The following is a 13,507-nucleotide window of genomic DNA, read 5'->3' as shown; positions in this document are numbered from 1 at the left end:
CTTGACCTTAAATGGAAGTCAAGACCTCCCGCGACTACTAGCCAAAGCAAAGGCCATCACCGAAGTGTGTTCAGCCCCAGAGGAAATTCACGGGCTAATCAATTACTGTCAACACATGATAGACTTAATGGCCCATATAATTAGAGACCGTTAGGTTCTGTTGCAACACTTTTGTATGATCTTGGCTAGATAAAAGCTTTTGTTCCTTTTTATAAAAAGAGAAGTTCTGAAACTCATCACTTGTCTAAAAAGGCCTTGAGGTGGATCCACGTGCTCTGATCATTCATTAGCATATTCATGTTTTGGTGGCATGCTCACCACTGTTTGTTTCTTTAGGGAACTCACAAAGCGCAAAGGCACCCCTATAACACCCGATCCAGAAATAAGATGGATAACGAACAGGGAGTGCAAGAACAGATGAAGGCCGACCTATCAGCCTTAAAAGATCAAATGACTTCTATCACGGAGGCCATGCTAAAACTTCAAAAAACTATAGAAGATAATGCTACGGCGGCCGCTTCCAATACAGCTAGGGAAGCGGAACCGGTGCTACAGCCCGCAATAAACTTGGGCCGAGACAAAAACGCGACGGGTTTTAATCGGAGGTATAGTCCTCAAGCCTACCCTTATGGTTTGCCTCCAGACTTTACTCCCCGTACCGCTCCAGACGATTTGAGCCAAGCCCCTAGCTTCGAGAGCCAAGACGGTTTGCAAGAAGATGATGAAGGAGATGCCCATTTAGGCCCTTTACTTCCCCTCAAGGAACCAGCCCCCCATGAGTTGCCCCAACCAAACGTAGTCCGCCACGTCCCGTCTCCATCCGCACCCGTTAAGGAACTCGTTTGCTTTGCAAAAGACAAGGGAAAGATTGATCTACTTGAAGAGAGGCTGAGAGCAGTAGAAGGCCTCGGCAGCTATCCGTTCTCGGATTTAGCGGATCTGTGTCTGGTACCTGACATCATCATTCCTCCCAAGTTTTAAGTACCAGATTTTGATAAATATAAAGGGACGACGTATCCAAAAAGTCATCTTCGGATGTACTGCCGAAGGATGGGGGCATATTCTACGGACGAAAAGTTGTTAATGCACTTCTTTCAAGACAGCTTAGCTGGAGCAGCAGTGGCGTGGTACACCAATCTGGAAGCTTCTCAGATCCGGTCATGGAAAGACTTTTCAACTGCCTTCATTAGGCAGTACCAATACAACACGAATATGGCTCCTGATCGAAACCAACTTCAGAGCATGACCAAGCGGGAACATGAGTCCATTAAAGAATATGCTCAAAGGTGGAGAGACCTAGCAGCTCAAGTCATCCCGCCTATGACTGAAAGGGAAATGATCACGATTATGGTAGATACGTTGCCCACGTTCTACTACGAGAAGCTAATAGGATATATGCCGGCTAACTTTGCAGACCTCATCTTCGCCGGAGAAAGAATCGAGTCCGGACTGAGGAAAGGAAAGTTTGAATATGCCTCCAGCGTTGCCCTCAACAACAATAGAAGAGCCCAAGTGGTGGGCACACGGAAAAAGGAAGGAGATATCCGCGCAGTCACCACTGCCCCAACATGGATGAAAACGCCCCAAAATGCCCAAAACTCATACCAACACAGCCACCCGAACTTTTCGATCCAAGCCGGAAGTTCCCTCCCAACTCAAGTTGAAGGGCCTCCTGCAACAGAAAAAATGCCTGCCCAACACACAGCTCCAACCATTCCCCGGCCAGCCAATAATACAACTCTTGGCGCGAGATATAACAATGCACGACGCCCCCCGAGAGGCGAGTTCTCTCCTGTTCCCATGGCGTATTCCGAGTTGTGGCCCTCATTATTGGAAAATCATTTGGTGGTGGCCATACCCGGAAAGGTCTTCCAGCCACCATACCCCAAGTGGATGACGTTGCTGCTCAACAACGTCCTGCCCAGCGATCATAACTCCGACCTCCCTTTGCTGAAGTGTCAACTGGTGTATGCCATCCTGACACGGATGAGCGTCCATGTGGCTCAATTGATCACTGACGCCATCTATTTATTTGCAGGTATGCCACCTACCAGGCACCCGCTAGACCCGGATAAGTCTAACAGGGCCTTGGGGTTTCCAGCATTGATCACAGGTCTCTGCCAGTCATTCGGGGTTCCCGTCACACCTAGTAAGGTGATTCGACCGCCAATCACCCGGGCCTTCATTGAGAAGTATTGCACGCCTAGACAGACGCAGGGTGATGCACCGCAGGCCGCAGACGCGCCGCCACCACCTCATCAGGCTAATCCAGCTGGGTCATTTGGCATGGAGCGATATTTACAGTACTTGGTTCGCCAGCAGGCGGCCAACCACAGGGGGCAGGTGCAGATACATGAGTGTCTCTACTAGCTCAGCCTCAGTCAGCAGAGCCAAGGTTTCACTCCTTTTGCGTGTCCTACTCCAAATCAGTTCAGGGTTGAGGTTGCATGGCCCGGAGATTGGCCTAAGGCCTAGGCAGGGGAGGCGCCCGCAGAGGCTCCCGGCGATGCAGAGGAGGCTCGCATGGATGAGGAGATGACAGATTTACTCAGTTTCTTGGGATGGAGTGGAGCCACATGACCAAGGGATCCCCAGATTCATATTCTCTTTTATGTTTCCTCTTTTATCTGTTACATATCATTTTATTTTTATAACTAGAGGGACTAACGTTTGTTTTGTTTTGATTGTCTCTTGTTTTGTGCATACATGTTGTTTGGACTGTTGCGTTAGTGCTTACTTCGTTATTGTCGATAATGTTTGTTGAAATTTCGGAACCTTGTAGAGTTTTCCTTTAGGAACGTCATCCCAAAAATAAAATGAACAAAAAATCATGATAACGCCAATAATAGAAAAAAGAAAGAGGCGTTGTGAACAAATGTCATGTCTATATATAAAGAAAAGAAAAGAGTTTTTTTTTTTATATGTAAAAAATGTATGGAAAGATTTTGTGTGTGTGTAAATAATGCGTGATAATAAGTTCTTGGGTGTGAGAAACGAGTGTATATAAAGAAATTTTTGTATGAACAACGAGTGTATGTTGAAAAACGAAAAAGAAATCTTTGAACAGGAATAGAGTTTTTATATAGACCGTGTCGATATAAAGAGAAAGAGTTTTTAATGCGTGTGTATACAGAAAAAGTTTGTCGTGTATAGGAATGTAGGTGTACAAAGAAAAGCTTTTCTCATAGATAGCGATGGATGTATACTTTTTGCAAATATAAAAAAAAATGAAACAAAAAAAAAAGAAAAAGAAAGAAAGACCTCGAAGGTCGGCATGTTATGGTCATAGGAAACATAAATCATTCGTAGAGAACAAACATATCTTTTGGAAACAAGAGACTGACGCTAAGAGTTTATTTTCCAGAATAACCGAGATGAGAATGGATGGATTCATTGAACCGATGAAAGAACATAATTTGGAAATATTGGGTCTACTTGTGTAAATCCCAAGCATTAGTATCACAATGCCATAAACTGGATGCTTGAGTACCCACCTAGTTGTAGCCATGACTAATTTTGCACGTTGTTCCCAAATCATCATTGTTACGCGTGCCTCGTGGAAATAATATGGAAATTCAACCCGAGACTGACACCTTGGCACACAAATTTGTTTTGCCCCAGATATCAAAATCGGGCTCACACGATAAAAAGACCATGTTAAGACGCAACCTTAAGCTACTTTGAACCTTGGCCCATGAAAAGAATCCTCATCCTTTCCCCCGAAGAAAAGGACAACAGAATCTCCTCAAGGGAAAGCGAATAACGAATGCTAAAACCTGAATTCCCAATCAAAGATCGGAAAGGAAGAAATGAAAAGAAAGAAAAGAAAAGGAAAAGAAGGATTCCCGATCGAAGATCGGAAGAAAGTAAAAAGAAAAATATTGAAGGAAAAACAAAATAATTCCCGATCAATACAGGAAACCAGGAAAGAGAACGGAAGATCTTCTGACCAGATAAATTTTCGGCTGGGCAAATGACTACCGGCAAAGGAAAACCCATTTTTGAAGTAGTTCTTCCTTTGGGATTGCCATTCAAGGTTGCTCTCGACTGGCGATATCCCGCCCCACATAAACAAAGAGGAAAAGACCGAAACACCCAGCTACCTCTCCAAAAACACTACCCTTGAGAAAATCCTATTGATCCGTGATCGTGCGTGTGATCTTTTGGTTTGATAGGAAATCATGTGCAAAATAAAGTCATGGTGCAACTATGGTTTGGGATTAGGATAAAACACTTACCTGTGTGAGTTTTTATACACTATGAGTGATTTTATTCCCAGTTTCAGTTTGACCTGACGTTTCCCCTGAATGTTCATTTAAAAGCTAAAGGTTGACATCTTGTCCTTCATTTTCGGTTACAAGGAAAATTACTTTTGGCATGGGTATATTGTTTCTCTAAGATATGGTGCTCTCGCAAATGATTTATTTTTCCTTGCTAAAGAATGTTCGCTTTTTTAGGTGAAAAAACCCGGTGGACCATTCGGTCCTGCCAACAAATCTTATCCGGAGCCCCATCAATTGATTGTCATTCATGCATCCTCCACCATCGAGTCTGGAGCCCCACGAATTGATTTCCTAGTGCTGTTCGTCTATCCTCCACCCTCAAATCTTATCCGGAGCCCCATGAATTGATTGTCATTCATGCATCCTCCACCATCGAGTCTGGAGCCCCGCGAATTGATTGCCTAGTGCTGTTCATCAATCCTCCACCCTCAAATCTTATCCGGAGCCCCATGAATTGATTGTCATTCATGCATCCTCCACCATCGAGTCTGGAGCCCCATGAATTGATTGCCTAGCGCTGTTCGTCTATCCTCCACCCTCAAATCTTATCCGGAGCCCCATGAATTGATTGTCATTCATGCATCCTCCACCATCGAGTCTGGAGCCCCACGAATTGATTGCCTAGCGTTGTTCGTCTATACTCCACCCTCAAATCTTATCCGGAGCCCCATGAATTGATTGTCATTCAAGCATCCTCCACCATCGAGTCTGGAGCCCCACGAATTGATTGCCTAGCGCTGTTCGTCTATCCTCCACCCTCAAATCTTATCCGGAGCCCCATGAATTGATTGTCATTCATGCATCCTCCACCATCGAGTCTGGAACCCCACGAATTCATTGCCTAGTGCCGTTCGTCTATCCTCCACCCTCAAATCTTATTCGAAGCCCCATGAATAGATTGTCATTCATGCATCCTCCATCATTGAGTCTGGAGCCCCACGAATTGATTGCCTAGCGTTTTCGTCTATCCTTCACCCTCAAATCTTATCCGGAGCCCCATGAATTGATTGTCATTCATGCATCCTCCACCATCAAGTTTGGAGCCCTACGAATTGATTCCCTAGCGCTTTTCGTCTATCCTCCACCCTCAAATCTTTTCCGGAGCCCCATGAATTGATTGTCATTCATGTATCCTCCACCATCGAGTCTGGAACCCCACGAATTCACTGCCTAGCGCTGTTCGTCTATCCTCCACCCTCAAATCTTATCCGGAGCCCCATGAATTGATTGTCATTCATGCATCCTCCACCATCGAGTCTGGAGCCCCACGAATTGATTGCCTAGCGTTTTCGTCTATCCTCCACCCTCAAATCTTATCTGGAGCCCCATGAATTGATTGTCATTCATGCATCCTCCACCATCAAGTCTGGAGCCCCACGAATTGATTGCCTAGCGCTGTTCGTCTATCCTCCACCCTCAAATCTTATTCAGAGTCCCATGAATTGATTGCCTAGCACTGTTCATGTGTCCTCCACCATTGAGTTCGGAGCCCCATGAATTGATTGCCTAGTGCTGTTCGTGTATCCTCCACCATCCTATTCGGATCCCCATGATTTGATTGCCTAGCGTTGTTCATGTGTCCTCCGTTATCAAGCGCGGAGCCTCCGGTGACTGGGAAATATGGTTTTATGTTATTTTCCCAATCTGTTCCTTCGCCAAACATGTGTATATGTGTATATTATGTTATTGGTGTTTTTGTTGTTTGTGTTTTGTTTTGTGTTGTGCAGAGAAAGAAGAAGGAGAGATGGGAGTCGTCATAGACAAATCACGGAAAGGGCGAAGACTGACGAAATCAGTGTTTTATCTTTGCTTTCCTCTTATCTCCGATAAAAGGCAAGTAAAGAGGGGCAACTGTCATACCCTAATTTCATCCGGGGACCATTGTTCGATGTCATGCAACCTTTGTTTGACCGCTTCGAGGTACTTGGCACCCTTTGTTGCACAATACGTGAAGTTCCGAGACATGCCGGAAATCAAAAGGAAGCATTGTTACGCAATCCGTGAAATTTTGGAACATGCCGGAAATCAAAAGGGAGTATTGCTACGTAATCCGTGAGTTTCCATAACATTCCGAAAGCTAGAAAAGGAGTAATTACATGACCCATAAGGTCCCGTAACCTTACGGAAAGAAAACAAGTATCGTTACAAAATTCGTAAAGTTTCGTAACTTTACGGAAAAAAGAATCACCAAAAAAGCAAAGGGAGGGTGTATTTAGTAAAAAAGGGGGTGCAAAATAGCAACCAGGCCTACTTGGGCCTTCCAGGATGTTCCTCCAGAAGGCGGTTGCTTCTGGAGGAAGCAACCTGGCTCGCCTGGGCGAGCTGGGTGGCAAGCTCCTCCCCTATTTTCCTATAAATAGAGGGAGGAGTGAAGAAGAAAAGGTTCAGCCCTTCTGGTACTTCGTAATCACTTAAAATTAGTGAGGAAAATTGTTTCTGTGAAGAAAATCCAAGCCGAGGCGCTTCCGTAACGTTTTCGTGGGTGATTTCGCGAAGATTTTCAACCGTTCTTCGTCGTTCGTCATTCGTTCTTCGGTCGTCAACCGGTAAGTTCCCGAAATCAAACTTTTCAATTCATTCTATGTACCCTTGGTGGTCCCCATTTGTTTCGCGTACTTTTATTCTCGTTTCATTTACTTTTCCGTACCCCCTTTTGACGTGCTTTAGTCATTTACTTAAGTCATTTTCTCGCCTAATCAAAAAATAAAATAAATTTCCACCGATCATTTGATTTGTTATATCTGTTAATTTCGGTTAAAATGAAATCCGACCGTTCGGTCATGCCGTAACCACGTTGGAAACCAAAAAGAGGTAAAATAATAATATAATAATCAAAAAATATCTTTTAGTAAAATAAACCAAAAAAAATCAATCGGACGTTTCTTTTTGGGATTTCTCTTTCTTAATTGAATTGACTAATAACTAAAGTGAAACTAAGGCTAAAATCAACTGGCAAAGTCAAGCTCATCCGCAAAAAATCACTAAAAAGGATTTTAAGGTTTGATACCTCAGTTTTTCTCACCAAGTAAAAATGGGTCATTTTAAGGTCCAACGCCTTAAAAGGACCTCTTTCCAAAGTAAAAAGAATCGCTTGATTTGTCCTTTAGAAAGAACTACGTAGGTCTGATTTCCTCTTCAATGGAGGGTACGTAGGAGCAACAGCCCCATTTTTGTTGACCTCAAAAATAAAAAAGAAATAAAAGTTTAGGTACACAATTTCACACAATTCTAAAATTAAGGCTGTTGTCCTTTCGGACAAATGTGAGAGGTGCTAATACCTTCCTCAAACGTAAATACAACTCCCGAATATGGAATATTCTTCATGACCGGTTTTCCACAAATAAACGTGGGTGGCAAAATACCTCACAAGATATATGTATGTTGCATATAGATAGCAAAAAGATACCTCACCAAAAACCTTGTTGAATTGAAATGTAATTTGAGTAGCAAGATACTTGAATACGCATGAAATGTAATTTTTTTGGGGGTAGCAAAGACTCTTCAAGTATGCATGTGTACAAAGAAATGCATGTATGTAATTTGGGTAGCAAAATGCTTTGAATGTGCATGAGTATAGTTTTTAGGTAGCAGAGCATCTTGTGTGCATGTATGATCATAAAAGTATGTATGTGAGTTTGCCCTAAATTTAAATTGATGTTTATGTTGGAAGCAGTTGGAAGCAGTTGACTTTCCAAACGTTTGTCTTCACCGGAAATGGCTCCGAAAAAGCTTTCCACGAAGAGGTCTAGAAGAGACGCCGCAGCGGAAGGGTCTAGTGCCACCCCCGAGTTTGATAGTCACCGTTTCCAGAGCGCCGAGCACCAGCAGCATTTCGAGGCCATCAAAGGATGGTCGTTCCATAGAGAGAGGCGCGTCCAGTTCAAGGAGGATGAGTATACGGACTTTCAGGTGGAGATAGCTCGCAGACGTTGGTCGTCGCTGGTGACTCCCATGGCTAAGTTTGACCCTGAGATAGTCCTAGAGTTCTACGCTAATGCTTGGCTCACAGAGGAGGGAGTGCGAGACATGCATTCATGGGTGAGGGGTCAATGGATTCCCTTTGACGCAGATGCCCTCAGCCAGTTCCTAAGTGACCCGCTAGTTTTGGAGGAAGCCCAGCAATGTGAGTTCAGCCAGAGGAGGAACAGGGCCGACGGGTTCGACGAGGAGGCCATTTCCCAACTGTTATGCACATCGGGGCAGGATTTCGCCTGAGCCACTGCAAGGAGGCGGGTGTGGATCATGCGCACCAACATGACCACTTTGACCCAGACATGGATGACACTGCTACTCAGCAATGCCATGCCTTGCGATCATAACTTTGATCTCCCTCTGCCTAAGTGCCAGTTGGTGTATGCCATCCTGACACGGATGAGCGTCTACATGGCCCAGGTGATTGCTGACGCCATCTATTTGTTTGCAGGTAGGCCACCCACCAGGCACCCTCTAGACCCGGATAAGTCTAACAGGGCCCATGGGTTTCCGGCGTTGATCACGGGCCTCTGTCAGTCATTCGAGGTTCCCGTCACCCCCAGTAAAGTGATCTGACCGTCGATCACCCGGGCCTTCATCGAGAAGTACTGCATGCCTAGGCAGGCGTAGGGTGATGCACATCAGGCCGCAGATGCACCACCACCACCTCGGCAGGCCGATCCCACTGGATCACTAGGCATGGAGCGTTATCTACAGCACTTGGTTCGCCAGCAGGCGGCCAACCATCGGGGGTAGGTGCAGATACATGAATGTCTCTACCGGTTCAGCCTCAGTCAGTAGGGGCAGGGTTTTGCTCCTTTTGGATGCCCTACTCCAGAGCAGTTTGGGGCTGAGGTCGCATGGCCCGGAGACTGGCCCGAGGCCCAGGCAGGGGAGGAGCCTGCAGGATCCCCCGGTGAGGCAGAGGAGGCCCGTATGGATGAAGATATGACTGACTTGCTTGGTTTCTTGGGAGGAAGCGGAGCCATGTGACCGAGGTCACCGCACTTTTGCTATTGACATTACTGTTTTCTGTTATTATCTATATGGTTACTAACGTTGCTGTTATTATTTTTTGTTGTTTCGGTTAGAATTTGTCGTTATCGCTCTCAGTTATTTCATCACTATTTTTTTTGCGACTTACCATTTCGTGCATTTTTTCGTTTACCTTGTGGTTAGATGTAAGTAGGTAGTGTGCGCCCTCGTCCGCACGACCTTTTCAGAGAGAAAAAGAAAAAAGGAGAGAGAGAGGAAATAAACAAATGATAATAACTTAAAAAAGAGAAAGAGAAAGAAAAAAGAAAAAGAAAAAAGAAAAAAAGAAAATAATAATAAAAAGTTGTCTAGCTAAAAAACCTACATGCTTTTGAAAGGAGATAACTTCTAGCTTTTCTTTGCAAAAAAATTTCAATGATCATAATCAGTTTTTGAAAAAAAATGTGTATGCGCCTGAAGGGTGAATGCTGTGAAAATTTTCTCGAACACCCAAAATGGACTCGGATGAATGCACAAATTGATAAAAGAACATGTTTTGGAAACATTGGGTTGACTTAAATAGAGAAAATGAATCATGAGCCCTAGCATCACATGACCATAAAAACTTGACACTTCATGCATACTTGAAGAATCTTTGCTACCCCAAAAAACCCGTTCTCAAGAAAAGTCCTATTGATCCATGATCACGCATGTAATCTTTGATTTGATAGGAAATGATTTGAAAAAAGCATATGTTGCTCTGATCAGTTGGAAGTTTTGTTTCTTTACTAAAGCATGTTCGCATTTTAGTGAAGAAAACACCGAGACTATTTTATTCTCACAGTTATCTAGAACTACATAGGTCTGAGTTCCTCATTGAGGATACGTAGGAGCAAAAGCCTCACTTTTGTCGGCCGCCCCACAATCTTGTCATACTGACCCTGAGGTCATGTGACATGCGGAGACAAATTATGGTCATTCCGCACCTTTTCGCCATCCGGAGACGATCGTGTCCGATGGCACGCAGAGACAAATTATTGTCATTCTGCGCCTTTTGTCATCCAGAGGCGGCGAGCCCGATGACATGCAGAGACAAATTATGGTCATTCCGCACACCTTTTTTCCATCCAGAGACGATCGAGTCCGATGGCACGTAGAGACAAATTATGGTCATTATGCACCTTTTGTCATCCAGAGGCAGCGAGCCTGATGACATGCAGAGACAAATTATGGTCATTTCGCACCTTTTTTCCATCCAGAGACGATCGTGTCCAATGGCACGCAGAGACAAATTATGGTCATTCTACGCCTTTTGTCATGTAGGGGCGGCGAGCCCGATGACATGCAGAGACAAATTATGGTCATTCCGCACACCTTTTTGCCATCCAGAGACGATCAAGTCCCATGGCACGCAGAGACAAATTATGGTCATTCTACGTCTTTTGTCATCCTGGGGCGGCGAGCCCGATGACATGCAGAGACAAATTATGGTCATTCTGAACCTTTTCGCCATCCGGAGACGATCGTGTCCGATGGCACGCAAAGACAAATTATGGTCATTCTGCACCTTTTGTCATCCAGAGGCGGCAAGCCTGATGACATGCGGAGATACCTTATGGTCATCCGCGCCTTTTGTCAACCGAGAGGAATGAATTCGACAATATGAGGATGATGTTGGTCGTTCGGTGCTAATCATTTTCAAAATTTTTGCAGGTTCCGCTGGCGGGGATATTGAACGGCCGAATGATGCTCCGCTCGAATGAAATTAGTGTCTTATCTTTACTTCCCTTTTATCTCCAATAAAATACAAGTAAAGAGGGGCAACTTTCATACTCTAATTTCGTCTGGAGACCATCTGTTTGGTGGGATGCGACCTTCGCTTGACCACTTCGAGGTACTTGACACCCATCGTTAGGCAATCCGTGAAGTATCGCGACATGTTGGGAGTTGAAAGGAAGTGTTAATGCGCAATCCGTAAAATTCCGTAACATTTTGGAAGCCAAAGAGGGGACGATTGCATAATCCGTAAGGTTTCATGACATTATGGAAAGAAAACAAGTATCGTTACATAATTTGTAAAGTTCCGTAACTTTATGGAAAAAGAATCAGCAAAAAAAGGGTAAAGGGGGGTGTATTTAGTAAACAGTGGTGTGCAAATAGCAATCAGGCCCACTTGGGCCTTCCAGGATGTTCCAACAGAAGGCGGTGCCTTCTGGTGGAAGCAACCCAGCTCGCCTGGGCGAGCTGGGCAGCAACCACCTCCCTCTTTTCCCCTATAAATAGGGGAAGCAGGGCAGAACAAATTCGTTCAACCCTCCTGGTATCTGAGAGTCACTTAAAATTGGTGAGAAAAATTGTTTCCGTGAAGAAAATCCAAGCCAAGGCGCTTCCATAACGCTTCCGAGACGTTTCCGTGGGCGATTTCGCGAAGGTTTTCCACCGTTCTTTGTTCGTTCTTTGGTCTTCAACCGGTAAGTTCCTGAAATCGAACCTTTCAATTCATTCTATGTGCCCTTAGTGGTCCCCACTTGTTTCACATGCTTTTATTTTTATTTCATTTACTTTCCGTACCCCCTTTTGACGTGCTTTAGTCATTTATTTATGTTATTTTCTCGCCTAATCAAAAATAAAATAAATTTCCACCGATCATTTGAGTTGTAACATCTTTTAATCTCTGTTAGAATAATATCCGACCGATCTATCATGGCGTAGCCACGTTTAAAACCAAAAAGAGGCAAAATAATAATATAATAATCAAAAAATATCTTTGAATAAAATAATATAAAAAAATCAATCGGACGTTTTTTCTTTGGGATTTTCTTTCTTAATCGAATTGACTAATAATCAAAGTGAAACTAAGGCTAAAATCAATTCATAAATCAAGCTTTTGTCATCACCTAAAAACCATTTTTTAAGGTCCAACGCCTTGAAATGGTCTTTTTCTGCTTTTATTGGTTAGACGTGGATTTTAAAAAAAAAAACCTAAAATCAACACATAGCTTTGTCACCTCTTTCAAAAACACAAGAGATCATTAATGGTCCAATGCCTTAATGTTTTCTCTCCTTTCAAAAGAATCGAAAGATCGTTTAATGGTCCAACGCCTTAAATGACCTTTTATTTAGTCAAATTATATCTTACAAAAAAAGGATAAAAACAACTTAACCAACGTTTAGTTCTCAAAGAACAACGTAGGTCTGATTTCCTTATCACAATTGGGGAATACGTAAAAGCAAGGGAAACACCCTTGTCGACCACAAAAAGATAAAAAATATAAAAGGCATAAAAAGACATAAAAAGCGTAAAAAAGGGGAAGATAAAAATTGAAGTCATATTTGCACACTTGATTAAAGGCTGTTGTCCCTTGTGACGGGCGCGTGGGGTGCTAATACCTTCCCCATGCGTAAATACAACTCCTGAACCTTTTACACTTAAAGTTCGTAGACCACGCCTTTTCCGGTTTTTCCGACGTTTTCCTCGAATAAACGTTGGTGGCGACTCCGGGTATTTTCCTTCCTTGGAAGATGCACCCGTGAGTCTCACGTCGCCCTCCCGCCGAAGGGTAGGTTGCGACAGTTTGTCATCTCATTGTGATGAAAATTTATCGCTTCTAGCGTGTTGTCGTACTATTGCATTGAGATGGTTTGTCTAGCAAAAAAATAGGGTCTTGTGTATGGTTTCTTTTTGTTCACAAGCCTTTTGTTCCTTTGATAAGTGTAATCTCGAGTAACAACTTTGCCTAGGTTACAAGCTTTTTCTAAAAAAAAAAACTGAAAAGATAAACTAGAAACCAACATTCTTTAGAAAAAAATGATCGCCAGTTTTCTTTGTAAAAATCATGGATCAAAATGCAAAAGGTTTTTGAAAAAAAAAAAGAAATGTGCACCTAGAGGGTGAACGCAACAAAAGATTTTCCCAAATGTCAAAATGGACTCGGATGTTTGTCTGACTTGATAGAAAGAGCAATCTTTGAAACACTGGTTTGATTTTAATGAGGAAACAAACCCTGAGCCTTAGTGTTTGCATGGCCACAAAGCCTTATGTTCGAGTGTCCACATGGACGTGTGCTGTGATTAATTTTGCATGAATTTCTAGTCATCATAATATGCATTTCATGGAAATGATATGGGCATTCTCTTATTTCTAAGCCATTTGCTAAACAGATATCCTGACATAAATCATGTCCCGCCATGTGTAGGCCTTTTGAGCCATACGTCAACTTTTTGGCCATAACCTTGACCTAGGATGGAAATTTCCAACCTTACCCTAGAAAGGGAGA

This window comes from Glycine max, chromosome 8 (assembly GCF_000004515.6).
Source record: "Glycine max cultivar Williams 82 chromosome 8, Glycine_max_v4.0, whole genome shotgun sequence".
Classification (NCBI taxonomy): domain Eukaryota; kingdom Viridiplantae; phylum Streptophyta; class Magnoliopsida; order Fabales; family Fabaceae; genus Glycine; species Glycine max.
The sequence above is the reverse complement of the archived record's forward strand: the minus strand, read 5'-3'. Positions refer to the sequence as shown.